Source organism: Aethalodelphis obliquidens, unplaced genomic scaffold (assembly GCF_003676395.1).
Source record: "Aethalodelphis obliquidens isolate GAN/ISIS:26980383/991018 unplaced genomic scaffold, ASM367639v1 scaffold12, whole genome shotgun sequence".
Taxonomy (NCBI): domain Eukaryota; kingdom Metazoa; phylum Chordata; class Mammalia; order Artiodactyla; family Delphinidae; genus Aethalodelphis; species Aethalodelphis obliquidens.
Window position 1 is genome coordinate 30,538,758 of NW_020837956.1, and position 27,290 is coordinate 30,566,047.

General features: G+C 46.6%; 1 protein-coding gene across 2 annotated transcripts in view; it reads right to left on the minus strand.

Moving 5' to 3' along the window:
- Nucleotides 1-25,432, minus strand: part of KCNS3 (potassium voltage-gated channel modifier subfamily S member 3) — a 34,317-nt gene extending 8,885 nt beyond the window's left edge. Inside the window, exons 1-2 of one of the 2 annotated variants that reach the window (XM_027113777.1) lie at nucleotides 25,286-25,432; nucleotides 2,192-2,383 (exon numbers count right to left, since the gene is read on the minus strand). The gene's annotated coding sequence lies outside the window, so the exon portion shown is untranslated. Of the gene's footprint in view, nucleotides 1-2,191; nucleotides 2,384-24,164; nucleotides 24,889-25,285 lie in introns of those variants that run through there. The other variant, XM_027113778.1, reaches the window with a different exon arrangement.
- Nucleotides 25,433-27,290: the final 1,858 nt, after the last annotated feature.

Genomic DNA, 27,290 nt, shown 5'->3' on the forward strand with positions numbered 1-27,290 from the left:
TGTGAATTTGGAAATGGAAATGCTAGTGGTCCTTGATTCAGGCCTTTGTGAATCAGAGCGTTTTTACAGCAGCTAAAATAGCACAATCCTGAGAAAGAAACAGCTGTTTATGAGACATTTAGGAGGACATGTCCAGAGCCAGAGTACAGGACACACAAAACTTCAAAGAGCTTGCTGGATTTAAGTCTTTGTTTCCAGGGATCAGCATTTCCTGGGCCTCCTGAGCCTTCTACATGGAGCCAATCCCCCCAGTAGCCTTCCAAACGGTTCTTCCCAGCCCAGTGAGGAAGCCTGGATATAAAGTGTGATTCCCACTGGCCAAATAAACGGCAAGGAAACGCCCTCCTGGTCTATTCCACATCTGACATGTTCCAACAGCATTAAGTGCAGCTGACAACCAGTGGCATAGGTCCCAGGTCGCCCTAATTCAGAACATTCATCACCTAAACCCAACTTTTAAATGTTGAATTGAAAGAAATGAACCCACCAGGTCCCCTTATCTGTGCTGAACTATAGAAGCAACGAAAGAATAGAGAAAAACGTCAAGACTCCGAAAACTTGTGCTTGAGCTGCCGCTCCCCAGCTACATGACCTTGGGTGGGAGATTCTCGATCGACAAAAGATGATGTACACACCTTGATGATACAATAACAAATGCAAACGTCTTTTGAAAACACAAAGCATAAGATACATGTAAAACCTTATTCCAAAAATAAGACATTAAGGTAACAGTATCCCTACCTCCCCTTTCCTGCCCCTACTTACTCCCTTCCCTCTCTTGCCCCCTCCACCTGGACCAGTCATATTAGAGTGGTACTTATTCCCTCTGGACTCTATTTAGTGTGGCCAATCCCCTCTGGAAAATCCAGGGAGCCCTGTAATCCACGCAGCCCATCTCCAAGCAGGAAGGCTGCTCGGAGGGCTGATTCAGTGAGACAAAAAGCCAGAAATCTCTCCTATGTGTAAAAAGCAAAGAACCCCAGGTGAAAGATTTTCAACCAGAAACAGGAAAAATGTGGACTTTGCCCCAAGAGGGGAGCCTTAACTCTGCAGTAGCTCCATCTGAGTCACAGCTCCACCTGAGTCATGTGACATGGAGGGACGCACATACAAACGGCTGTCAGAGTGACATTCTGGTGTCCAGAAGAGGGAGTACTGGAGCATTTGAACGCACCTACGCCAAATTAATAGTTCACCCCTGCCCCTGCTTGCCGGCTCTGCTCACCTTTTCCCACAGCCCTGCAGGTGCATTTTTATTTGAGCCCCTACCACAAGGAATTATAGTGTTTTTACAGTTCTCTATCCTCCACAAGTCTGACCACGGCTGTCACTAGACTCCAAGCTCTTCTGCAGAGGGGACCAGGTCTCGTCATCTCCACAGCCCCTTATGCTAATTGCTGTCCACCGTCTAGCGAAAGACACTTTTATCTGGAAGAATTAGCAAAAACTATCACTGTTTTTGTGAAAGAGCCAGCAGAAGGGTCTAGATCAGGCATGGCGAAATGAAATGCTTCCAGTGGCCAAACAAGTTACACAAGTGAAGTGGTCAGGCTGGGGACTGTGGTGAACCACCCATGCTTGTCTAAGTGGCAAAGGCTACTCAGCACCAGAGTCCCTTGTGGGAACAGAGGGCCAGTCTAGGTGTATCTTACAGTGTTCCCGGAAAACCCAGAAACCCTGCTTTTTACGTGGTATATCTCAACTGTAATTAGAATTGATCCAAAAAGTTTTTAACATTATGTGGCTCAAACAAAAATGTACCCCCGGGCCAGGCACTGCCAATAAGCCCTCAATCTGTGACCTGAGTGAGATTCTTACCAACCCCAGGTCTACGCACCGATTTCAAGCCAGACTGACTCAAATGGACACAAATAGAACCTTGTCACAATAACAGTAGTGTCATTCCCTCAAGTCTGAACTACAAACAACAAAAGGGGGTGAGCCACAAAGACGACAGAATCTTCCATAGTTGACCTGCCATGTCCCCCAGGACAACTGCAGCCCCATCCTTCCAGGCTGGCACTCTCCCTTCCTCCCTCAGTCATCTGCCCCAACTGCCCAGTGGATTTTACAGTCGGAAGAGTCTCCCTGATGTCTGACTTTCATTTCTGTCACTGCACTGTAAGGTTTGTTCTCCCCTTCCTCTGATAAGTAATGGTGTCAGAGAAAACGTCAGAGAGGCAGCGCTTACCCTTGTGGTGTTGATGTCACACACTCTGCCCTCATCCTGCCCGGTGGAATATCCATCGTCATCCAAGAAGCTCCGCCCTTCTTCCTTCACTGGAAAGTGTGGTGCACAGAGGCATTTAGTGGCCAAAAAGAAGAGAAGAATCCTGTTCTCTGGTTCTACTGGCCAAGGCAGTCGCTGGGAAATCACTCTCACCTGCAGAAGAAAGCATGCATCAAGTTGTAACTCCAAGGGGAAAACACATACAAGAAGTTTTATCTCAGACTCATTGTTCTGGGTGTTTTACTGATTAGACCCATATCTTAGAGCCCCATCTAACTCTCAGGGACCCGTCACTCCCACTGGACACGTGGCTACAGAGACATCAGGAAGGGATTCACAACCACTTTCAGGCCCCAGGACTCTCAGATCTTGACTGGAGTGGACACGTGGGACATCTCCACTGACCCCAAGGCCAAGAAAATATCCAAGGATAAAACGAGGCACTAGAATTAGGACTGCAGTCACCTCCCACGCAGCTTCTTCTAGGAGCATTATTTTAGCTAATTCATAATATTAGCTAATTCATCAAGGATATACTTATAAACCTCTAAATGAGTACCTTTAATCCACATTAGAGACCAAGTTCTGAGTGTAACTGTGCTGACAGAATGAATACTGCCGCTCTAATTTGAAATCAATAGGTTTCGAAGGCTGGCCAAATTCCATTTTGCTTCATTTGGCCATTGTCATATTTCACAGACCAGAAATGACTACAGGTGTTAGATCAAAGTTCTCTAGTTGTGTGTGTGTGTGTGTGTGTGTGTGTGTGTGTGTGTGTGTGATGTATGGGGGAGAATTAAGTTTGTATCAAAACAAATATAAGGACAAATTTCAATTTTTCGCTCTGAAAAAAGTTAAAGAAAGTAAAAAAAAAACCTTCAATTCCCAGCAAGGTAAGCCTTGCCTCACGGTGGCGCATTCCCATAGATTTATACTAGTATCCAAGCATCTATCCATTGATTTTCACGTTTTCCAATCAATGCTAGGTTCAAAGGGGAGGAGGAGAAGATAAAGAAGAAAAGATTGATTCTGAGCTGCAGAAAGAACTGAAGGCAGTGCCTCCAGCTATGTCAGTTATTACAAACTTTCATTATACTTGAAGCTCTGCCCAGTCTTATCCAGGGCACTGGGATCACAAGACGCAGTGCCTGCCCTCAACCCTACCCCGGGAGCCCACAGACCCCAAACCAAACAACAAACAAGTGGAGGTGGCCTACCGACACCCAGGGGGCCTTGAGAGGGAGCAAAGCAGGAACGGTTTCCAAGCCGGTCCCAACAGTGGCCAGAGCAACCCTTCAGTGAATTTCCAGCTCTAATAGAGATGATAATGAGGAAGGATCCAGAGAAAACTGCAGCATTACCCAAACTGAACTTCTGAGATGGGACACGTGGCAAAAGAGGGAGAGAAATCTCAACAGGGATAAATAAGATCAATTCAGGAGCTAACACCCTCCTCCCCCTTCCTCTTCTTTCTCCTCCACAGACTCCCAGCAGCACCTCCAAGGGTTAGCCCCAGACGTTTGTGTTTCACTTGAAATGCAGAAATGTTGTGCCTTTTTTAAAGGATACAGCACATATATATAGGCTTCCTTTCCCTAGCAGACGCCTTTCCAAATGTAGCACATTTTAAAGAAAGGTAAGATTAATCTGGCTAGGAGATAATGAATTAACTGCAAGCAGCTTTGATATGACTATATTAATTACTGAAGACAAAAATTAACAAAGTCCTTAGGCTATTCAGCACTTCTAAGAAACCCCAGCACTGCTGGGCACTGGCTCATCACCCAGAAGGACGGGGCTGGCCCAGGGACAGACTGTGAGTTTAGCCAAATACATCTTTTTTACAAAAACTGATGCCCAGTGGACACGAATGTCTGATGCCCAGTGGACACGAATGTCTGGTGCCCAGTGGACATGAACGTCTGATGCCCAGTGGACATGAACGTCTGATGCCCAGTGGACACGAATGTCTGATGCCCAGTGGACACGAATGTCTGGTGCCCAGTGGACACGAATGTCTGGTGCCCAGTGGACACGAATGTCTGATGCCCAGTGGACACGAATGTCTGATGCCCAGTGGACACGAATGTCTGATGCCCAGTGGACACGAATGTCTGATGCCCAGTGGACATGAATGTCTGATGCCCAGTGGACATGAATGTCTGATGCCCAGTGGACATGAATGTCTGATGCCCAGTGGACATGAATGTCTGATGCCCAGTGGACATGAATGTCATGCACGAATAACATCCCAGGCTGTCTTTTTCTCTCTCCTTCCCCCAAAACTCAGACTTCTTGTGCCTTCCCTCATTTCCCGTTACCATGATTTCTGTCCAAAAAACTGGATTTTTGGAAAACATGTAAAATGAGTCAGTACCTCTCTACGCGAATTTATGTCAGTTTACTCCCTGCTTAGGGCATTCACATACTAGGTGTGACCTCGCCACGTAAAATGGTAACTAGCATTTTCCGAGTCCCTACAACACACCAGGAACCTTCCCGAGTGTTTCACACACATCCCCTCCCTCCTCAACCACCGTAAGGGGTAAGTGCTGACATTCCCATGTTATAGGTGGGACACTGAGGCTCAGAGAAGCTGTCTGCCCAAAGTTCCACACCTCATGAGTGCCAGAGACAGGAGTCAAGTTCAGGTAGGTCTGCCTGATTTCAATTACTGTAGAAAATCAAGGTCCTCTTTTAGTTGTTGGGGAAAGTTAAGAAAGGATTGGTAGAGGTGGCAGAACGTGGCCCAAACCAGCAGGTCTGGGGGGAAGAAAAATGTGTACATCCAACACGTTCTCTCCTTCCTGCTTGACAATCCCACCAAATGGTTCTGTCTCTCTGTGCTCCTATCGTCCGTATCAGTGTGCAACTGTCTGTGATTTAGCACTTAAGCAGGTTTCTGACTGTGCTCAGTGATTCAGCAGGATCCTGGCCAAACACATCGTGCTCACTCGAGTACTGCTAGCCTCTGCATAATTCCTCTCGTCATAGGACAAAGGGAGACCCTCTGCGGCATCCTTGGACTCCCCTCTAGCCTGGCTGTATTTCTTGGTGGGTTGACTACAGCCTTCAAAAACGAACAAGATGACTGCCTCCAATACTGAGAGGGAAAGGGTGAAGATTAAGTGGCATATCGGACTCTTTCATCATCCTGAGGCCTGACATCCAATCTTGGAACAGAACGAGGAAAATCAAACCAACAAGCAGACAGTACACAGGAGTGATAATAATGTCCTCAGTCCCTCTCCCAGAACTCACAATCACAGGGATAAGGTCGCTCTCCCAAAATTAAACTCTAAAATCAGTGCCGGAGAGCTCAAAGCAGACACTCCAAGGGACACTGCAGCCTAGGTCTGTGTCCTCTGTACTTGCAGAGAATCCTGAGAGCACCTGTCATGGTCCTGCTCACATTCTTCTGAAATGTTGTCACCCCAGTGCCACCCAGTAGGCTGAGAAGCCTCCATTTAGGGACAGAGTCCTAATATCAATCTTCAAATGATGTTACCCAATGATGCTTGACACGTTTTTATTGAACCAATTCCTCTCCCCCAAGCCAACAAGACTAAAAAGTAAATTAATTAAAAGAATCAATATGGATAATGAAAGGCAGTGGGTCAGCAATGGAAACAGAGGCGGAAAAGTGTCAAAGATCAAGATGGGTTGCCAAGACCCATTCCAGCACTTCCTAAAGGAGAAGAGTCTTATCCTGAAGACTCAGCATCTCCAACACTGATGTGATACATCTTGAGTGGAGGTTTAAGACCTCAGAGTTTCAGGTATCACTAGATACCCTCAAATCTCCCCTTGTTCTGATTCCAGGCTCCCTGAGGCACCTGCTAGCAATTTCCTTTCCCAGGCTCCTTGCCAACAGACAGCATATAAGCTATGCAGCCAACACAAGCGTCCACTCTGTCCACCAGTTCTATTTATTAGTGGAATTTAATAAGGCAAAAAGAAGGTTATTTACTCACCTTCCTGGGGGTTTCTATTCAAGTCAGCCTCCTAGAGTTTAATCAGCTCTGGGACATCTGAAAGTGAGTTTCTGAAGTTGCAAGTCTGAGAGACAGCTGACCCCAATCCGTGATAAGGTTACCAGGTAAATGACACCTTGATGCACCCTCCTGGCAACCAGCTGGCTCCTCTGGAGACATCCTGACCTTGCAAACTTCTACAGCAGGGATCCTTGGCCTCAGCGCTATAGACATTTTGAGGCCAGATAATTATTTTTCCTGGGGGCCGTCCTACGCACTGTTGAGCAGCATCTCTGGCCTCTACTCTACCCACTAGATGACAGCAGTACACCTCCTCCCAACCCCCCATGGTGTGACAACCAAAATGTCTCTAGATATTGCCAAACGTCCCCTCGAGAACAAAATCATCCCCAGTGGTGAACCACTGCTAGGTTCACCACCACTGCTAGAACCACTGCTAGGTTCTCACTCAACGGGCAGAGTGAAAAAACCTCAGACACCTATCTGGGATCTGGAAGTTCAGAAAGGTCAGAATGACAGATAGTACTAATACTTCAGCTGCTGAGAAGGGCTGGGGAAATTTCCCCCAAACACTTATTCTTTTAGAATTCAGTCCTGGCATGTCTGGTGTCAGACAAGCAAAACTTTGCAAATGAGGAAAGATAAAAGCAAGGTTAACCTTTTGTTGAAACTCAAAGCATGCTTCACACAACGTGAGTCAGGAGTAAAGGTTAGTGATTTTCTCTGAGAGTCTGTCTTATGTTTGCTAATGTTTTTGGTGCCAGAAAAACACACAGGGCCCGTGCACTAATATAGTTTCAAAGATGTGTGGGGCACATCTACAGAGATGTGTAGGGCACATGCTCTACTTCCTGTGGGGCATGGTGCTCCGGCTGGCCACACCCACTCCTAACCAAATCTGTCAATCTTGCGGAAACTCATTGACATTCCAGGAAAAGATACAAATATATATCAGTTTTGTAGTCTCGCCCCTATTCATCATCCACAGACCAATTTTCAATAAAATCAAAGAGTAATGAGATAATACAAATAATAAGAAAAGGTGAAATTTGACCTCACCTCTACCTTGCTGCACTAGTGAGAAGTGTGGTCCAGGGTTTTGCTTAAATAAAATTAAAATATCGCCATCAGGCCACCATAATGGAATTTAATGTGCCAGTAAATTATGTATATATTTAAATCCTATAATCCAAAGCAATCAGAATAACACCACACTGTCTAGTTGATTCAGAAAGTAGATTACTAAGAATATCTCCAAACGACTTAGTTTTTCCAAACTATCAAATTTCAAGAAGTACCTTAAGTTAATATGACAAATCCTTGAATTAACAAAGATGTTTTTTTCCCTTTATTTTGCTCTGTCCCAAGAAGAAAACGATAACTTCCCAGGGTCTAACATATTCAGGAATTAAAAATAAATTGATAGGGGTTCTGGTCTTCGGAGAGCAAACCAGTAAGTGCTTTCTAAGTGCAAGGCCTCCAAATGACATTTGAAAGGTTAATCTAAATTCTATTTCTCTTGGCCATCCAGAATGAGTGAATCCCCAGAAATCCCCAGAAATCCCAAGGGCTGGAAGCACAGGTAACTAAACACCACTGGCCTCTTCTCGGGTTCTATTCCTAGACAACCTCCCCTGGGGAACAGAGGCAGGGAGTAGCTGCTGCTGAGTCACCTCCAAAGACAATGCACAGAAAGAAAGCCCTGTGGAAGGGTGAGCACCTCAGAAGAAAAAGCAGAACCACACAGCCACCGACGTTTGCGTGGTCCTCCGGGACTGCCGCCATTCCACTGGTCCCGGGAAGGAATACCCTGGTTCCCTCCACCTTGCAGGAGTCCCCCTGTTTTGTGGCTGACCAAAAACAGAGGCTCAGCCTGCAGCCAGGAAGCAGGCAAATCAGCTCACCCGGGGGCTTTAGACTCTGTGCTTGAGCTTGTCTGTCCCCCACGTTTTCAATGGCTGATGCATCAGACATCTCCACTAACGCAGTGATAAAATAAGCAACTGAAAGCAAACAGTTCTGGGAGGTGCAGGGAAAAAAAACCTATCATGCAATGACAGTAGCAGTAGCAGTCGGTTAAAGGAAACCTTCTGGAGGACACCAGTAATGTGTGTCACAAAATCCCACAGTTTCACATTTTGGAAGGTATCCTGAGGAAAGAAATCAGACATGTGTCCAAAGATGTAGATATAAGGATGTTCACTGCATCATTAATTATTCATAAGAGTAAAAAGTCAAAGGCAACCTAAAAGTCCATCAGTAAGGGAATGGTTAGATAGATTAGGAGGTAGCCATGCAATGGAATACTCTGTGTCCATTAAAAACACTCACATGATAATAACAGCTCCGCATACCGAGTCAGGCCCCGCTCTAAGTGTTTGCATGCCTGAACCCACTTAATCTCACAACACTAGTACAAGTAATATTTTTATTGGATTCATTTAACAGACAGAGAAACTGGTAAATAGAGAAGTTAACTAACTCTCCAGGGTCAACAGCTCTTCAGTGATAGTTTCATGGTTTGAACTCAAACAATAATGCTCTAAAGCTCTTCTCTTATCCACTGTGCTCCACTGCCCATAGATTCATGAATAGTCACAATATGCTAAGGAAAAGAAGAAAATAATTATAATACAATAGTGTCATGATTCTGATCTTTATAAACTATGTCTGACTTTATAAAATGAAAAAAAAAGGGGCTTCCCTGGTGGCACAGTGGTTGAGAGTCCGCCTGCCAATGCAGGGGACACGGGTTCGAGCCCTGGTCTGAGAGGATCCCACATGCCGTGGAGCGACTAAGCCCGTGAGCCACAACTACTGAGCCTGCGCGTCTGGAGCCTGTGCTCCGCAACAAGAGAGGCCACAACAGTGAGAGGCCCGCGCACCGCGATGAAGAGTGGCCCCCGCTCGCCACAACTAGAGAAAGCCCTCGCACAGAAACAAAGACCCAACACAGCCATAAATAAATAAATAAATAAATTTAAAATGAAAAAAATCTGTAAGAATATGCACCAAAATGTGAAATGTATTCTCTCTGGATGACGGAATTTGGGTGATTTTTTTCCTTCTACTCTATACCTCCAACATTGTGCACATTTCTTTACAAGTATTACAAAACACTTAGGAAAAGAGTTGTTTCTACTTGAGAACATAAAAGGTCATAAGCAGCCTTGGTCAGTATTTGGGAAGGGAGGAGAGGGAGTGGGGTAGACGTTAAGTGAACTTCCAGATCTGAGTGAAAGAGAACCCTCTGCCGACGTGCTGTGGAGTCATTTGTAGGAATCATAAGCTTCTGCTGTTCATTCCTGTCTGCTTTAAGGCAGGCTCTGTCCTGGGAACTATGGAGAACAAAACAGAACATGGCTCTTGCCCTCAGAGCTTACAGCAGCTTAGAAGAGCTTGGAGGACGGTAAACAGGTAAATCAACAACTGCAACCCGAGGCAGAATATGAACACTAGGGGAGGTACCAAAAAGGTGCTGCAGCTCAGAGGAAGTAAAGGGTCCTCCTCAGATAGGGAAGGAAGGACAACTACATAACCAGGTGTATCAGAGCTGAGCCCCGAGTGTCAGGTCAGATGTGAACAGGTAAAGGAGACAGGTAAGCGTAAGGCTGTTCTCCAAGCAGAGGAAAGAACACGTGCAAAGACATGGAGGCTAAAAAGCTTGTGGTAGGTACGGAGAGCGGAAAATGGGTGCGTTTGGCCAAGATACAGCCCTATGACATGGGCTATTTATTTATTTATTTATTTAACTTTTTTTTTCTTGGCCATGCCATGTGGCTTGTGGGATCTTAGTTCTCCAACCAGGGATCAAACCCAGGCCCCCTGCCGTGGAAGCTCAGAGTCCTAACCACTGGGCTGCCAGGGAATTCCCTGGGCATATTTAAATAGATTCTTTCTTCTTACAATACGAAGAATTCTGCCTGTACTGTCCACACCTTTGTGAGCCAGGAGTTACCCAAGTGAGAGATGTCTCTGTGGAAGGGAAATGTACTGCATGTGACCATACAGAGAATCTGCTGAAACTGAGGGACCCCGCCCCAGGTCTCCTGAACTATTCAGCCACAAGGAACCAGTCAGAAAAATTTTAAAAAAAAACCCTCTTGGAGTTATCACTGTTCTAGAACATCTGAAAAATTAGAGGCTGCCACCAGGTAGAGCAGTACACCAGGAACTGCAGTGATCTGAAATGGCTAGATCATCTTTAATGAGTTAATAAAGAAGAACATATACCTGTATTGCTAAGTCATAAGTTGGTTTCAGTATTTTGATAACTGTATTTGCATACAATTGGATTCTTTTTTATCTTGTGACTTTTTTTTTTGCATTTAAAAATGCTATTCTGAAAAGTGGTCCATAGGCTTCCCAGACTACCAAAGGGGTCTGTGGCACAAAAAGAGTTGACAATGCCTTAGCTGGAGATCCTGTCAAAATGTAAGTCACTTCACTTTGCTCCTGTGTTCAACCCAGCAGTGGCTTCCATGTTACTCAGAGTAAAATCTCCCCTCCCCCGCCTGACATCTGATTTCATCTTCTACTCCTCTCACTCTCTTTCATTCCCATACTGGTCCCTGTAACAGTCCTTAATCATGCCAAGTGAGGTACATTCCTGCCTCAGGGCCTTTGCACTGGCTGATCTCTGTGCCTAGAACGCTCTGTCTCCAGGTGATTGCATGGCTCCTTCCTCACTTCTCTCAGGTCTTTAGTCAAATGATAGCTTCTCAGTGATGCCTTTCTTGGTTACCCTATCTAAAATATCCCTCGATGAAACTCCAAGCCCCCTTCCTTACTTTATTTTTTCCCCTTAGCATTTGTTAATCCCTAAAATACACGTAGAGACATATGCTTTGTTTCTTTATTTTATTTATAGTTTGTTTCCCCACTTGGATATGAGCTCCATGAAAGCAGAAACTTTTGCCTTATGCGTCACTGTATCCCCCAGTGCCTTGAACTTTACATGACACATATGAGGGTCTTAAAAATTACATGTTGAGTTGACTGATAATCAGTTAGTTGGTTTACATTTATCACATAGCTTGGCTACTGGCTGCTTCCATCCCATGTCGAATTTTAAAGTCTTTCTTGCCCACTGCACTACTGGGAGAAAAGAAAAATCGTAGCAGATGTGAGTTTGAAATTGTGGCCACCACAGAGGAAAAGTAGCTTATTTATCAGCCACTGCAGAAGGGAGATACATTTTTTTCCTTAATAAAAAGAGTTTTACATCAAAGACAAGATAGTTCCAACACACACACACACACACACACACACACACACAATAAGTTAGATCAAGCTATAGCATAACAAATACAAAAAAAGTAAATGGAAAAATTGGCATATGGCATAAAACCAATAAAAGCACACAAACCCAGACTGAAATAGAAGGGATGCTGGTTGATACGATCATCACACAGATTCCACCTGGCAAATGATAAAAAAGGAAATGGACAGCTTACAAAGGCATAAGTAAATGCAGGTTATAAATCACCACATGGCCACGGCTTGACTTAACTTGCTGTTGCTAAAATGTAGAATTACCCCTCTAAAGGCACTGCTGCTTACATATCAGAATAGCAAAACTGCATTGAATGCTGGTAAAATCAGAAGTTCACAGGGCCGTCTTCATAGGCATATAAAGCACCTCACGCCATCCTATACCCTGGGAGCAGGTAGTTTTAATAAGAACAACCTTTTTCTTGTAGGATAATCTGCTAAACAACCAAAGCCAAGACTGGATTCCTTGTAGTTATAAAATGTAAGTCAAGGGTAAATGAAGAAAGTACTATTTTATATCACATACGTCCTTATATAGATGTGCTGAAGGCATTCACATATCAAAAAATAACACAAAATAAAATCTCCCAACCCCAAATTCCTCTTTGCAACACAGCTGCTTGAAAACATTTTTTACACTCATCCTTCCTTCTTCTGCTACAATACCTACCCTAACGCCACACTAAGTGTTTTTGCTAAAGGCATCTTCTGGTGACCAAACCCGGCTGTGCGTGACTCACTTGTCCGAGGCATCTGTCACTGCTGACCTCGCCACCCCTGCCGTTCACGGACGCCGCTTGTCTGGCCACTTATTCTTGGTTTCCTATGAAACTCTGCTTCCTCTTCCCAAATCTTAAATCTGAGGTCACAAAATAAAATACCTGCAGGGGCTCAGCAGGTGCCCAAAATGAGAAAGGAGGTCACCTGGCCATCGTGACAAGCTGGAGAGCACCAGCCCTGCCAAAAAAGGACCGCTATCCCTTAGCTGTGAGCATCAGGTGGCCAGATTGCCCCACACTGTCAAGAATGCCCACAAATCTTATTTTTATGGGAACTTTCCCAACTTTTTCACTGTTATCAACTTTGTTGTTAATGTTTTAATACTGTAAAGCCAAATCAAACAGATCTGTAGCCTGGATACAATCTGCAGGTCTCAAGTCTGTGTCACCTCCCCACCCCGTGGGTACTTCCTCATCCCGCAGTTCTTCTCCCTGAAAATTTCACCCAACTCCAGAGGTCAGGTGTGGATCTCCAGCCCTAAGCTTCCTCCTACATTGTGGACTCATGGAACTGCCTACTGGATGTATCCATTCAACTGTCCTAATGGGACCTTGAAATAAACACGTCCACACTTTCCTTTCATCCTCTGCTCCCAAATATCTCTCAAGTCCCTTTCCTTCCCCTCTCTCTCTCCTGCCTCTGCTTTCATTCAGACGCTTGGTATTTTTCCATGGTTTATTCCACAGACTTCTGACCGTCCTCCTTGCCTTAGGCCTGTCCCCATTCCCTACTCTCAAATTCATTATTCAATCCAAGCTAAAGTTACCTTCTAAAATGCACAACCTTAATGTGCTTGATGGCTCCCTTGGCCTTCAGGATAAACTCTGGATCCAGACGGCTTGAGTCTCAATCCCAGCTCCGCCACTCACTAACCATGTGACTTGGGCAAGTCATTTAAGTTCTCTGAGCCTCAACTTCCTCATTTGTGAAACATGGCTACAAAATAGCACATAGCACATCGGGCAGTGACAAGGCCTAAAAATGAGATAATACAAATAAAGCTCTCTGTGCTTGGTACATAGTTAATGCTCAATTAAATGTTAGCTGTCAGTATTATTATCATTCCTCATCTATTATCCTCACCTGTCACAACCCAACTCAAACTCTAGAACTGTAAAGAATTACTTGAAATTCTCCACAAGTGCCCCTAACTTCTCACTTGTTTGCTCAGAATGCCCTTCAAGACTCATATTCTCTGTCATATTCTTCAAAACCAAGCCCTGACCCCTGACCTCTCCCTACCCCAGAACCAGGTCCCCCCATCCCCCATCCGCCAGTATCTGTCTCCATCTGAGTATATTAACTTGCTGAGCTGCAGTAGAACAATTCCTCGAAGCCTCCACCATGACCCTGTGAGCTCTTCAAAGGCAGGGCCTATTTTTTCTTAATTTTTGCATCCTTGATGCCCAGCAAGAAACAATGGATGAATGAATGATCTTCTTTCATCCCCAGATCCACCCAGAGAGGCAGGCATTATTATAATCCATCATTTACGGATGAGGAAAGTGAGGTTCAGAATGGCTAAGTCCACATGGGAGACGGCAAGCCCTGGGCCCAAGCCCGGCTCCCCAAGCGAGGCCCGTGTGGGTGAGCTGGTCATACTCTGCTCCTGTTGGCTGTCTGTCCTCACACACCAGGCTCATGTACTTACAGCAAACTTCACTTTTATCCTATATCCCTAGATAAGTGTGGGAAGAATACACGTAACCTTTATCATCTCATGTTCTTTCTATGAAAAGCTACAAAACATCTTCAAAGGTCATTGTATAGAGCACAGGTGTTCAATACAGGGTCACAATTTTTTTGTGCACTTTTCTCAACAAAGTATGTACAGTCAGTCCTCCTGACTGTAGATAGTATCTAAAGCTAAGGTTCACGTTCATAGGCAAGAGCACAGACTCTGTACTTAGCCTGACCTGATTGGAATTCCAATTCTGCCACTTTCTAGTTCTATGACTTAGGTAAATTATTAAAATCTCTCATTGATGTTTCTTCATCTGTTGATAGATACATAGATTAGATAGATAGATAGATAAATAGGTAGATAGATGAACAAGTAATATAAGATAAAATGATAATACCTACCTCGAGGTATTATGATAAGAAACAAATGAGTTATTATGTATATCACATTTCGAGCAGTACCCAATACTTTATTTATATAAGTACTACATAAATATTGCCAGAGCCCTGAGTGTCGTCTGAGTAAGAACTGAAATTCTAAATACACAGCGATTGCCCCATCTCTTTGATGCTATTTTCACACACACACGCACACACACACACCCAGGTAGACACACCTGCAGTCAGGATCACCTGCGGCAACAGTCGGAGGCCCGCAACGTTCACTGGCAGGGCCTTCGTCTCCTATGTCCCTTTCACTACTTCCCTCATTCCCTTTCAGCAAACACTATCCTGTGTTTGCCCTGTTCCCCTTTCAAAACCAGTAGAAAAGGCCATGAGATTAGTCTTCATGCTCTGGTGTGAAGTAAGGCCTTCGGACACTTCCCACGTCACCGGAGGCCCTTTGGATACAAACAAGAACCAGGGGGCTCACTAGCAAATCCAGTGTGCGTCAGTCAGAGGCTATCTGAAGCTCTCAGGACCAAAGAGAAGTCTGAAAAACCACACCTGGCAACAGACGGGAGCCAGGGCACTTCTGAAGGACATGGAAACAGAAATAACTAACTGATAGAAGAAGACGTCTGGTTAGGCAGAACAAGGAACACGCCAGTGGACTCTTCCATCCTCCAGTCCCTCCACTGACAGAGCGCCTGATAGGCTGGGCAACGTCACCTGCCCACCCAATGGCTGGACTGGGGCAGAAGGAACCTCGGGGAAATCCTTAACACTTACCATCCCACCAAGACAACGTTCAAACGGGGAGGAATAATTACCCAAAGGAAATTATGGGGCTGCAGGAAGTGGAAGCAGATATGTGGCCAAAAATTCCATTCAACCTTCCCAGAGAAGTCTCTATTCTTGACCTTAAAATATAAAGATAAAGAATGTAGAAGTCTAAGGAACAGGTCAAACTAACTACCTGGGTGATAGAGGCCCCGCTCTAATGCAGCCAAATCCCACTAGTAGACGAGTCAGTGACAGCATCTTGCCCCCCCTTCTCACTGACACCCCTTCCGCCTCCGCAGGCAGCCAGAGAGGCTTTTCTAAACTACAAGTCAGAACGTGTCGTTTAGGTAAAGCTTCAGTGGCTCCCCAGTGTGTTTGGAATAGAGTTCAAACTCCTCCACTGATGTCAAAGCAAGAACATCCCTGCCTGCCTCTCTGACGGCTGCGTCCCCCAATCTACTTCCAACCCCTCTGCCTCAGCCCCATCAGATTCTTTCCCATCCCCAACCTTACGGCTCACTCTCCTTCTCATTGAAGCTGTTCCCTGTTCCCTTCTTTTCCAGTTAGTTCCAGTTCTGTCATCAAGAAATCAGCTCCAATGTCACCTCTTCCAGGACACTCCCCTTTGACGTACTACACGTGTGCACACGTGCACACGCTCCCACGTACACATCTCACGCTACATAGGCACCACCCTCCATGCTTGCAGAACCGAACCATATTTGTAAGCAATATCACCAATACACAGTGGTATCAGCATCTGATATACAGCAGAGAAGTGGGAGAGATGTTTGGTGGAAGCATAACTAAATTAATGCTCTGCATGAGAGTAAAGACAAGGATTTTCCTGCCTAAAAGAGTGGAGAAGGCTGTTTGGAAGGGGTCTTCACATCATACAGTCTTTCCTGGACACTCCAGGACAACAGGATGAGAACGCCTGACCGAGCTATTGTTTCTGCCCAGTCTGCACACCTGACACATTATGGTCTTTCCAAAGGATTGTAGGAAAGTATTTATTGCTGCTAGGAGTCACAGATTTTGCCAAATCATAAATCCTCAGCACACTTACAACAAAACTCTGAAGCAGCCAAATGTCTGTTGCTGTAGTAAGTTGCCACAGTGACGATTTATTTCATGGGGCGCAAAAAGAAGTTTCCCTTAACATTCTAAATATGATGGCTCATATAGCACCTAATAAATATGATGGTTTATAGAACACCTAATCCATTATTTGGAAGGGAGGAAAAATGTTTGTATGCTTCACCAACATCCAGCTCCTGAAAACCATCCTGAGAGGATTTTTTTTTAATGCTTTGCCCAGAACTATCTGCTATGACTAATTCCATACTTTATCAATATGAAAAAATTATCAAATAATGAGATCCCCAGTGATGCAAGTCAGAAAGTTTTCAATTTGACGTCTTAACATAAATTTTCACACCTCTCCTTTCTCCAATCTACGTCCTATGTGTGCTCACCTCTCTCTGAGTTTCCAAGTTCTCCATACAATGAAGAATGAGGTGGGAAAGAACAGGAAGGAAGAAAAGGAGAGCCCCCAAGCCCTCCAGTGAGCGCAGCAGTAACATGTGACAGTAGGACAGAGCCCCAGGGACAGCTTTCAGTACAGCCTCTGGAGGGGTGCAGACTTTCCTTCTGAGATGTTGAAAGGAAGTCCTCATTCCATAGTAAATGAAAATGCATGCTTGAGAAAAACAAATGATACGATAGTTCTTTTTTTTAATGAGCCACCTAGTTCTTTCATTTGAAATCACAGATAAGCAATATATGGAATTGCTAAAGTTCAAATTCAGATAATATTAGAGGAAAAGAGACTAAAACATATAACACAACCAAAAATTAACTTGGCTGGAGATTTATTCTATAGCAGTAGTTCTCAAAGTGTGGTCAGGAAACTCTGAGGTTCCTAAGATCCTTTAAAGTATTCATGAGGTCAAAACTATTTTCATAATAAACTAAGATGTTATCTTCCCGTTTCCCTCTCATTCTCTCACAAGTGTCCTATGGAGTTTTCCAGAGGATGTATGATGTTTGAAAACATAACAGACTTAATAGAGAAGCAACTCTAAGAATTCCATTGTGTTCTATTAAACCGGACAGTAAATAAATTTGTAAAAGTGTAAAACAATGTCACTCATAATTTTGTTGTTTAAAAAAGCTAGTTACTGGGCTTCCCTGTCGGCGCAGTGGTTGAGAGTCCGCCTGCCGATGCAGGGCACGTGGGTTCGTGCCCCGGTCCGGGAAGATCCCACATGCCGCAAAGCGGCTGCGCCCGTGAGCCATGGCCGCTGAGCCTGTGCATCTGGAGCCTGTGCTCCGCAACGGGAGAGGCCACAACAGTGAGAGGCCCGCGTACCGCAAAAAAAAAAAAAAAGCTAGTTACTTTTCATTAAAATATGCCATTTATGTTAACATGTTATGAGATGATTACTGTTATTTTTAATGAATTAATAATTAAATACTTTGAAATGCATCTGTTTTCATTTCTAATATAAATATTGACAGATATAACCCACATTGACAAAAGCTCTTGGGGGGTTCTCAATAATTTTTAAGCATGTAAAGTCCTGAGAGAAAAACACTTGAAAACGTTATTTCATAGCACTGGAATCTCAATTTCTCCTTCTTCCAAATTTTTTATTTTTTATTGTGGTAAAATACCTAAAATTTACCATCTCAACCATTTTGAAGTGTACAGTTCAATGGTATTAAATGCATTCACGATGTTGTGCAACCATTCACCTTGCAAAACTGAAACTCTCTACCCGATACGGTACTTTTTTGTGGATTTGTCTATTCTGCCCAATCAGCTAAGCAGCCCACACCAACGGGCGCCCTTCCTCCTCGAGGCTTGCGTCTGAGAAGATGGGTGTGTGCGGCAGGACCCTGTCCCCAGGAGAGAGAGCTCCATCCCCTCCCGTCTACACCACACAGTCTTGCACGTCCACTACTCAAAGCCATCTACCGCCCCACTCCTTAGGACTTAATTCTGCATTCGTGGGGCACTCTGAAACCTAACCCTGATGCCTAATAACGCTTAAGTGGGAATTATTTCCGAAGTGCTGACACTAACTTACAAATGAAGGATTGTAAAACAGGGCTTACTGGCGTGCAACTGTTGATATGGGTGATAGGAGCAACTGGTAAAAAAGCAAAGCCAGGGGAGTTTAGGGCCACATTATATAACTGTACATCCTACTGGGTACTCTCTGCTTCAAAGTGCTATACAGAAGACACAAGATGAGAAGGCAAAGCGTGCTGCACCTTCCACATTTTAAGTCTGGAGCAGCTGGGAAAAGAGAACTCAGTGCTCATCACCAAAAAGAGGCACCATTCTGACATTTGATTTCTATTTAGATCCAGAAGCCTCTGGAAACTGCTTAAAGGTGAAGCTCTCAGGCCCCATATGAACTTTCATAAGATTCCTATTTTTACCTATTTGGAGAGCCTACACTGTAGGATTTGTGATTTAAGGAGATGATAATGTATGGGGATATTGATATCGTTTTGCACCTCAGCATAGATGATAGATAGATAGACAGATAAACATTGTCACATAACGACACTTTTTATTTACACATTTAGCACAGAGGAGACAAGCTTCACCAAGAAGGCTCAAACTTGAAAAAGCCTAGGGGCTAAATCTTGGCCAGGCAACAGCTCATGACCAAGAGGTGGAGGCCGGGCAGAGGTCTTATGTCAGTGGCCTCAGGACGGTACCACGCTTAGAAAACTGGGATCTTAAAAACCTACAAGAAAACACTACCCAGAAGGTATGATTTACTGACCTCAATGACAAAAGTGCTGAAATACTTTTGCCAGGCGTATCCAAATCTGCAAACCACGATCTTTAACCACGGAGATCTCCCATCCCTTTAACCAAATAAACTCTTTACCTTAAGTAAATCACAGGAGATGATTTTAGGTTCACTTTGGCAGGCCACTCAGGGCTCAGGAAAAGCCAAACCAGTTCATAGAAGAATGTAAGTAAAAAAATGTAAACATGTTCAAGCCCAAAATGCTAGTCTGCTGATATCCTTTTATCTCAACACACTAATTATTTGTCAGGATATAAGTCACCATTACTGAAAGAAGTCTTCAAAAGGCCTCTGAACCAATGTTTGGAGTAGTTTTCAATTATATGGTCTTTTTTATGCTCTCCTTACAACTATAAATTGGTCACTGGGAACTCACCCACCGCTTCTTCAAGACTCCATCAGGCTATCTGTGATGTTCCTTATTGATCTTTAGGCCAACATATTCCACTAAACATGGGTTCCCAGATGACGGACCATATGTTGCTCTCTTGAATCTTTTTACAAGATACCAGTGAGTAAAGAGGAAGAGTCTCATGTGACGAGGAAGACCTGGTAAAGGAGGATTCCACTGAAACACAGAAAATTGGCCTCTAGCCATGCCTCAGGCTCCCCATTGGGCCTCGCCCCCATACATCTTGGAGAGGCTTGGCATCTCCTCACCACCAAGCTGATCACTGATTTCTCTCCATTTAAGCCAATTCGAAAGCAGCTTACCGGTGATCATCAAGGACCAAGTGCTTAGAATCTCGCCACAAATGTTCCCACATACCCACTCCTAGTTCTCCTAATTCAATTTATATAAACAATCCAAATTAACACATATAAAGGACATTATGGAAGAAGAATACTCATAGAAAGATTATCTAGTTTTTTAATCATAACATTTCCAGGCTGTGGGAAAAAAAACAGGGAAGGACAAGTGATACGCTTAAACTTACCCAGCGATTGGAGACAGAGTCAGACAAATGTCTAACATTCTAGAAGTGCTAGTATGTACCATGTAACCCCACACACAGAGATGGGTATGTGTTGGTTTATTGAGGAGCTGGACTCAGCTCCCTAACATCAGCCGCGGTCGCCTTCCACATAGACGGACATAAACGCAAACCCTGCCCTGCACTCACCCTGTCTCTGTTTTGTTTCATAATCAACCTGTACCTGTACCACTTCCTCACCGCCCATTCGTTCTCACTCAGTCCAAGCTGGCTTGAGGTTCCACATCCCCAGCACGCCTCTAACTAGGCTCCCAACTGCCACGCTGGAACCTCTCTAATCTCTTCTTCTTTAATATCGTTTTCACAGCCTTCACAGGTGATCTTCGAGAAACATAAGCTGACACTCCCTTGCCACTATTCCATTATCTCTTTCTCAGAGCCCTCAGGATAAACTCTAAGATCCTGAACTTGGCTCAAAGCACACAGCGTGATCTGGCCCTTGCCCTCCTCTCCAACCTTCTCCCAGTGCCCCGGCCAGTTCTCCTGGAGCTCCTCCAACCATCAATGCTCATTCCTGCCTTAGAATCCTCACACCGTGCAGCCCAGAAATCTTTTTCTCTGCCTTTTCACATGATAAACTCTTCTCCATCCCTCAGAAGGAGAAGTCTCTTCCTCAGAAAGGTCTTCCCAGCTCCCCCATCTAAACTAGCACCCTCCCACCCTTGCTACTCTCCCGGATGAAGTTCTTTAGAACATTTGCCTCTGCTCAAATGTTTGCATTTATTTGTTTAACGTCTGTCTCCTACCCAGCCCCAGCCTTGTACATAATATGGGGTAAGTACTCAAATACTTGTTGAATAAATGCTTGTGCATAATTGTATATGTAAAGAGGATATATACAAGACCACAGAAGTTAATCATTAAGTCAACATTGGTGAGCATCTGCTGGGCGCTCAGTTGAGCTCAGCTGATCTGCTCAGGACCCCAGCAGGATGCTTCATTCGTTGGGAACTTCGGCAAGCACACTGTAGCCAGCTGCTGTCAACATTAACATCTGTAACGTTACCGCCTAAAAGGGGGTCTTGGGCCTTTATCATCCAACGCTTGTGCAGTTAAAGACAATTTTATAAGGTATCTACTCCAAGCAAACTATGGTGCAACAGGGAACTCTGCTCAATATTATGTAGCAACCTAAATGGGAAAAGAATTTGAAAAAGAATAGATACGTGTATATGTATAACTGAATCACTTTGCTGTACACCTGAAACCAACACAACATTGTTAATCAGCTATACTCCAGTATAAAATAAAAAGTTAAATATATATATATGTATATATATATATATTTTAAAAGCTGCTTGCTTTCTCTGCCTCTTACACAATTCTGACCAATAGAAAGTAAGCAGAAATATGCTGGAAAAGCTTCTGAAAAAAAAAAAAAAAACCCCATCATGATGCAAGGCTCCTCAGCATTCCAGAAACAGCAAGACCCCGTTGCCCACAAAGAAAAACACTACAACCTAATCTAGGAACTACTTATAGCTTAGCAAGAATAGTTTACTTTTATAAGGGGTAGGTGTGTGTGTTGCAAAGTTGCAAAGGGTGATCTAAAGAAATGATAAAGGAAAACAAGGATGGGAGTTCTTCTAAATCAGCTTCTACATTTGGCTGCACATTTTAAACGTCATTGATGTGCTCATCGCAATTGGGATTTCTCTCCAAGTTTCACCTACCATGTCACTGAATGCAAAATAAAATAACAACAGTAAAAAGTACTTTCTCCTCCTCCCCTGCTCCAGCTAAGCACCCTGACTAGCCAAGAGCAATAACCAAAAGCCAGCTTCAGGATGAAATTCAAACTCCACCACCTCCAAGCACCCTCCACATCCACTGCCCTCCTTTGTGAGACACAAAGATGGTGGACTTGGCCCACAGTCTTTATGATCTGTCTCCTTTCTTCCCAACTAGCTGGGCAGAATTCCATTGGAAAGAGGATAACTTTGGCAAAAGAAAAAAGAACATTTTTCTTGCATCGTTTTCAAGTTTCTTTCCAAGGGGAGACAGGGGGCCAAAAAGTCGCCTGGTAACAGCAAGCCACCTCTCCCTGTCACCATTCAACAAGCCCAGTCTGAGTCCTACTAAGTGCAGGGCACAGCATCAGGGCTATAGGGACAAACAAAAAGGACAGAATCTCACAGTGGCTCCACAGCCAGATTGCCAGGGATAGAATCCTGGCTTTACAACATCCTCATTATGTGACTTTGCACACGATACTCATTTGTCTCTTTTTTCTCATCTACAATAGGTTAATTCACGGAGGCAGAGGTCAGAGTTATGTAGCCATACGCCAAGGAATGCCTGGAGCTACCAAAAGCTAGAATAGGCAACGAACAGATTGCCCACAGAACCTCTGGAGGGAGGGTACCCCTGTGGGTAACCTTGATTTGGGACTTCCAGCCTCCAGAACTGTGAGAGAACATTTTTCTGTTGTTTTAAGCCAATAAAATTAAATTAAAATGGGAAAATAAAAGAGCCTACCTCCTAGGGTTGTCATCAGGATGAAGTGAATTAATACATGGAGAGCTTTCAGCATAGTGCCTAGTACGGGGTAACAACAATGTCAGATGTCTACATCCTTGCAGCTAAAGAGACTGAGGCTCAGAGAAGCCAAGTGACTTATGTTGAGTCAAGGAGCCATAAGCAGGTAGAAATCAGGCTAGAGCCCAGGTCCCCAGTCCTAGTAGGTTTTTCACACAAGTGGCACCCAGGCAGATCTACCTTCCTGACACCTGATCAGCAGAGACAATAAACACGCCCACCTGCCCCTCTGCCTCACCCCATCCTGGATAGCTGTCCTCGCCTGCCAGTGAGACCTCAGGCTCAGCCCCACCCTGCGGTCTCCCATCAGGCTCCGAATGCCCTGCAGGGGCTCCATCTACTGCTGGCTCCCCCTGAAACACTGTGACCAAGAAGGGAAACCTCACTTCCCAATGGGGGTGTCCTGAGGATTAAATGAGATAATGCCTGGAAAAGTGCCAAGCAGCATAGCTGGCATATGGTATCCAGACAATAAATATCATCTATAAAAAAAGAAAAAAAAAAAGAAAGAAAGAAGGCTTCCCTGGCCATCCAGTGGTTAAGACTCCACGCTTCCACTGCAGGGGACCTGGGTCCAATCCCTGGTCTGGGGAACTGGGGAACTAAGATCCCTCATGCCTCTCATGGAGAGGCCAGAAAAAAAAAAAGAAGTGGAGGAAAACCCTTGTGATGCCTGCGGTCTCTCGGAGCTGACGCACATCCCAGCCCCAAATGCCAGACACAGGGCAGATGGAGATCTCTGGTAGCACAGAGGGAGGCAGGGTCTGTGAAGGATTACAGCGAAGGGCAAAATCCACTGAAGACAGAGGAGGTGGCTGAAGTGCCCACTTTTCCCCTACTTTAAAAAAATAATAATAATAAGGAAGAAGAAAAACCTTAACTAGTGCTTTGCTGGCAAACTCAAGTGTCAGAGCATTGGCTTTTTAATATTTTAATATTTCTGAACAGAACAAAGGTTGCTTCCAACCTCCCAATTTGCTCTCGCACACTTTAACCAGCAAAACCTTAGCTTTGCTGTATTCATTAATGGCTTTTTGGTTCAGGCTGATTTTCCAGGTAATGATGGCTCAGACACAAGCCTGAGTCCACACAGGTCCTGCAAGTCTCCTTAAAATATTCACAACATGCTCTGGCTTCAGGATTCTTGAGTACTTCAGTATCATCTCCTCCCTACCCTAATATTGACAATTCCTAGTTCTGAAATGGCTAATTTAAGATTAGAACAGGAGAAGGAACGAATCTGGTGAGGAAAAACGGAATAGACTGGGAGGCAGAAACTTCACCATGCTCTGGGTATGACCAAGGACTGGCCCAGCCACTGTGGGCTGGCTGTAGATACACTCTGAGTGAATCAATGCCTTCAAGCAGTTTACAACAGAGGTAGAATGAGGCCTGCCCAGTACCCCAAGTTCAACCACAGAATCAATGCCACCCTCTCTCAGCCTGAGACATGTGGGGAGGGAGGCACCAGGGCATCTGACTTTAGCAAGCGGGCAGGTGCTCAGGAAAATGCTTGCTGCCTGTTTACCCGGGCAGGTATTTGCAAGTAGTCTAGAAAGGGGAGCAACTAGGGGTAACTTACACAGTTCTAAGCCAGCGCTTATGCAAATCACTTAAGCAAATACATGAAAAGGGAGGGGAAGGTTTCCCATCCGGTTTTTCTCACCTGCTCCTCTCTCGGAGGGTGACATGAAAGACAAAAATCAAGAGCCTACTCTCCAGGAGGGCGAGGAGAAACACCCCACCACCGCGCCCCAGCATCAGACTAGGGCCCCAGGGCCATTTCCGCGGGTGGAGGTAGGTCTTGGCTGCCGTCCACCCCAGTCGTGGGCTGCCTCAGTTAGACTACCGGCTCAGTGTCCCCCGCCGAGACGCTGGAGACACCAAGGGCACAAACGACAAGAGGCAGAGCCGGGGAAGCGGCGCGGGTGGCGGTTCGGAGTGATCCCTGCAATGCGAAAGGCGCCCAGCCCGCCTCGCCGCGGCCCCTGCCGGCAGGTCTGCTTCGCTCGCCAGCCCATCCACCTGCAGAAGTCGGGCAGCCACCCAGAGAGGCGCGGGAAAGGAAAGTTCCCGACCCCGAGGCTCCCACTCCCATCGCTACCACTGATCCGAACGCAGTCTGCGGGAGACTCAACACGGGCCCTGCAAGCCACAAGCCGCTCGCACCCGGAGCGCGCCGGCAGTCCCTGGGCGCAGCGCGGCACCAGAGCAAGGGCCCTGGCTGCGCTCTTCCCAGCAACTGTCGCGGGGCGCCTCGCACCGCTGCAGGGCAAAGGGGAGGGGAGAATGACAGGGAAGAAGGCGGAGCAGGCGGCCTGGGAAGCACTTACGTTCGTCAGGAAAGCGCCTCCTCTCGAGGAAGAGAAGGAACGGCTTCCCGGCTAAGGAAACGCCCCAGGGATGCCCCTCCGCGAAGTGCCGCCTTTCCCCGGCTCCTCGATTCTCCCGCCTCCATCCGTCCTCCACCCCGCGCTCAAGAGCGGATTCTAGACACCCTCCCTGCGGCTTTCCGAGGCACCCAGACACTGCCTCGGCTGCCGACAGCCCGCGCAACAGGCGGATCCTTAGGACTCCAGCAACGACGGGTCTGGGGACTGGAGGATGGACAGCGCCGGAGACAGGCGCCCAGCAGGATGCGAAGTCCCCCTGCGGGTGTAGATCTGCGGGGTCGTGCACCCGTGACCTAGGCCACGGCGGGGCTGGGCAAAAAAAGGCGGGGAAAGTTGCGGGGTCGCACGGAGAAGTCTCCCGAGCGCAGGGAGAGGAGGGGACACAAGCAGGTACCTGCAGGAGTCCCGGCGTCTCTGGCTGGCTCCGCTCTGCGACGCCGCCCGCCGGCGCTGCAGGGATCAGGCGTCTCCGCGCGGCCCTGCGCCCGCCGCGCCTGCGGCGAGGAGAGCCGGGCGGCCCGCGTCGGTCAGTCTGTCTGTCCCGCCCGGCAGGCGCGCGGCGCCCGGGAGCCGCCGGAGGGGCGGGGCGGGGCCGGCCGCTGGGCCGCCGCCCCATTGGTCCCAGCTCCGCACGCCGCCTCGCCTCGGGCTCCCAGTCGGCGCTCCCCCGGCCGAGGGCGCGGCGCTGTGCCGCGGGCGGTTGCTGGCTGCCGGGATCGGGCAGCGCGACAGGCGAACTGTTGGATGGACTGAGAGGCGGCCCCGCGGGGCGCGCGCCCCCGCCCAGACCCAAGTGCAGAGTCACCCGTGGAGCTGCGCGCCCAGGCCGGGGGGATGCCGGAGCGCGCCCCGCGCCTCCCACCTGCGAGCCCTCCGCGGCTGGGAGTACCTTGAACCTGTGGGAGACAGATGACCTCCTCTGCGGCCCCGGCGGCTCCGGCAACCGCCTCTCCTCCCAAGCAAAGCCCTGCGAATTTGCCGGGATTTTCTTAGTAAGTATCGCGGCCCCCAACTTGTTTTAAAACAAAGTGCGAAGGAGGAAAAAGACTCAGGTCCTGCCTGTTTACCACCAGCTCGGCTGCCTGAAGACTCAAGCACAGTGCAGAACAAGATTGTTTCACACGCTCCATTCCTCGACTTACCAGATCAGAAGAGGTGGCGGACGTATGCACTGAGCAAGGAGGACGAGTCCGGTCCCCTTCCCGAAGGTCAGAGAAAGATGCCTTCTGCCGAGGTTGAGGAACGAACCAGGACTTCAGCAAGGCCGGCGTGTGGTCCAAAGGCATCGCCCGCCCCTCTGCAGTGAGCGAGAAGGCTCAGTGAACCGCCCGGAGGAGAAATGGGACGCTCGCTCGGGGACCCACCCCCGCGCTCCCCCGCCCGCCCCCAAACTGCAGATTTTTAAGTTGTGCAGACTTGGCAATAATTCCTCAGAGCCAGCTGCGCCAAGCTGTAGGTGCCCACTGTTCCTTGGGTTCCCGCCCCACATCAGGCAGTCTGCCAGCTGCCCCCAACCCAGCACCCTCTGATCACTGGCCTCAGACCAGCACCTAGCAAGACCACACATAGTTAGGTTCCAGAGCCTGAGTCAGGCCCACGGGGGGAGGGGATGGGGGCCAAGAGATGCATGGAAAAGGTAAAAGACACTTTCTCTGACCTCATCGAAGTACCCGATGGTGTCTTTGGGTTTTTCTCATCATTTTTGTTCGATCAAAGCCCACAGTGGGAGTCAGAGGTAAGGGAGCAATATCTGGTAGGCTTCTAGAAGGTCAAACCTGCACCGTACAGGGAGGTTTGGCTAGAGGAGAGGGTAGCAGCAGGCAGGAATGGCAGAGGAGGAGAGAAAACCTGCCTTCCCTCAGCCTCCAACATTTTCATTTGGCTCATGGAGGGTGAGGTGGGGGGCTCAGGTGAATGGAGAACAGGTGTTTGGGGGCCCTCTGACCCTGATCCCATGGTTCTTTAGCTCCCCCAAGCCTGCACGCTCTTCTGTGGAAGAGGGGCCAAAGCATTTGTCTACACTGCTGTAAGCAAGCAGCTGGAAAGGTAAATTTTCATGTACCATTTCATCACCTTTAGCATCAAATCTAAGATTATTCTAAAAATATGTTTACATTGTGTCAGCACCTGAGAAGAATGCTTCCAGGTCTCTTCCAGCAGTTAGCTGTTAAATCATTTTTAAGTCGCCAAGCTTATCCCAAAAGTCCGGCGTTGTTTACTTGAGAATGAACTATGTTCCGAATCTCTAAGCACTGCAGAAGGCATCTGCAGTGCAGGAGAGTCTGGAGTGAGGTCCTTCTCACAGGGTCTGGATGGCACATGTGAACTGGAGGAAAGGCGCACAAGGGGGCTCGGAAAGGGCCCCCACTTGGCATCTGTGAAAGCTGAGCACAGAAAGG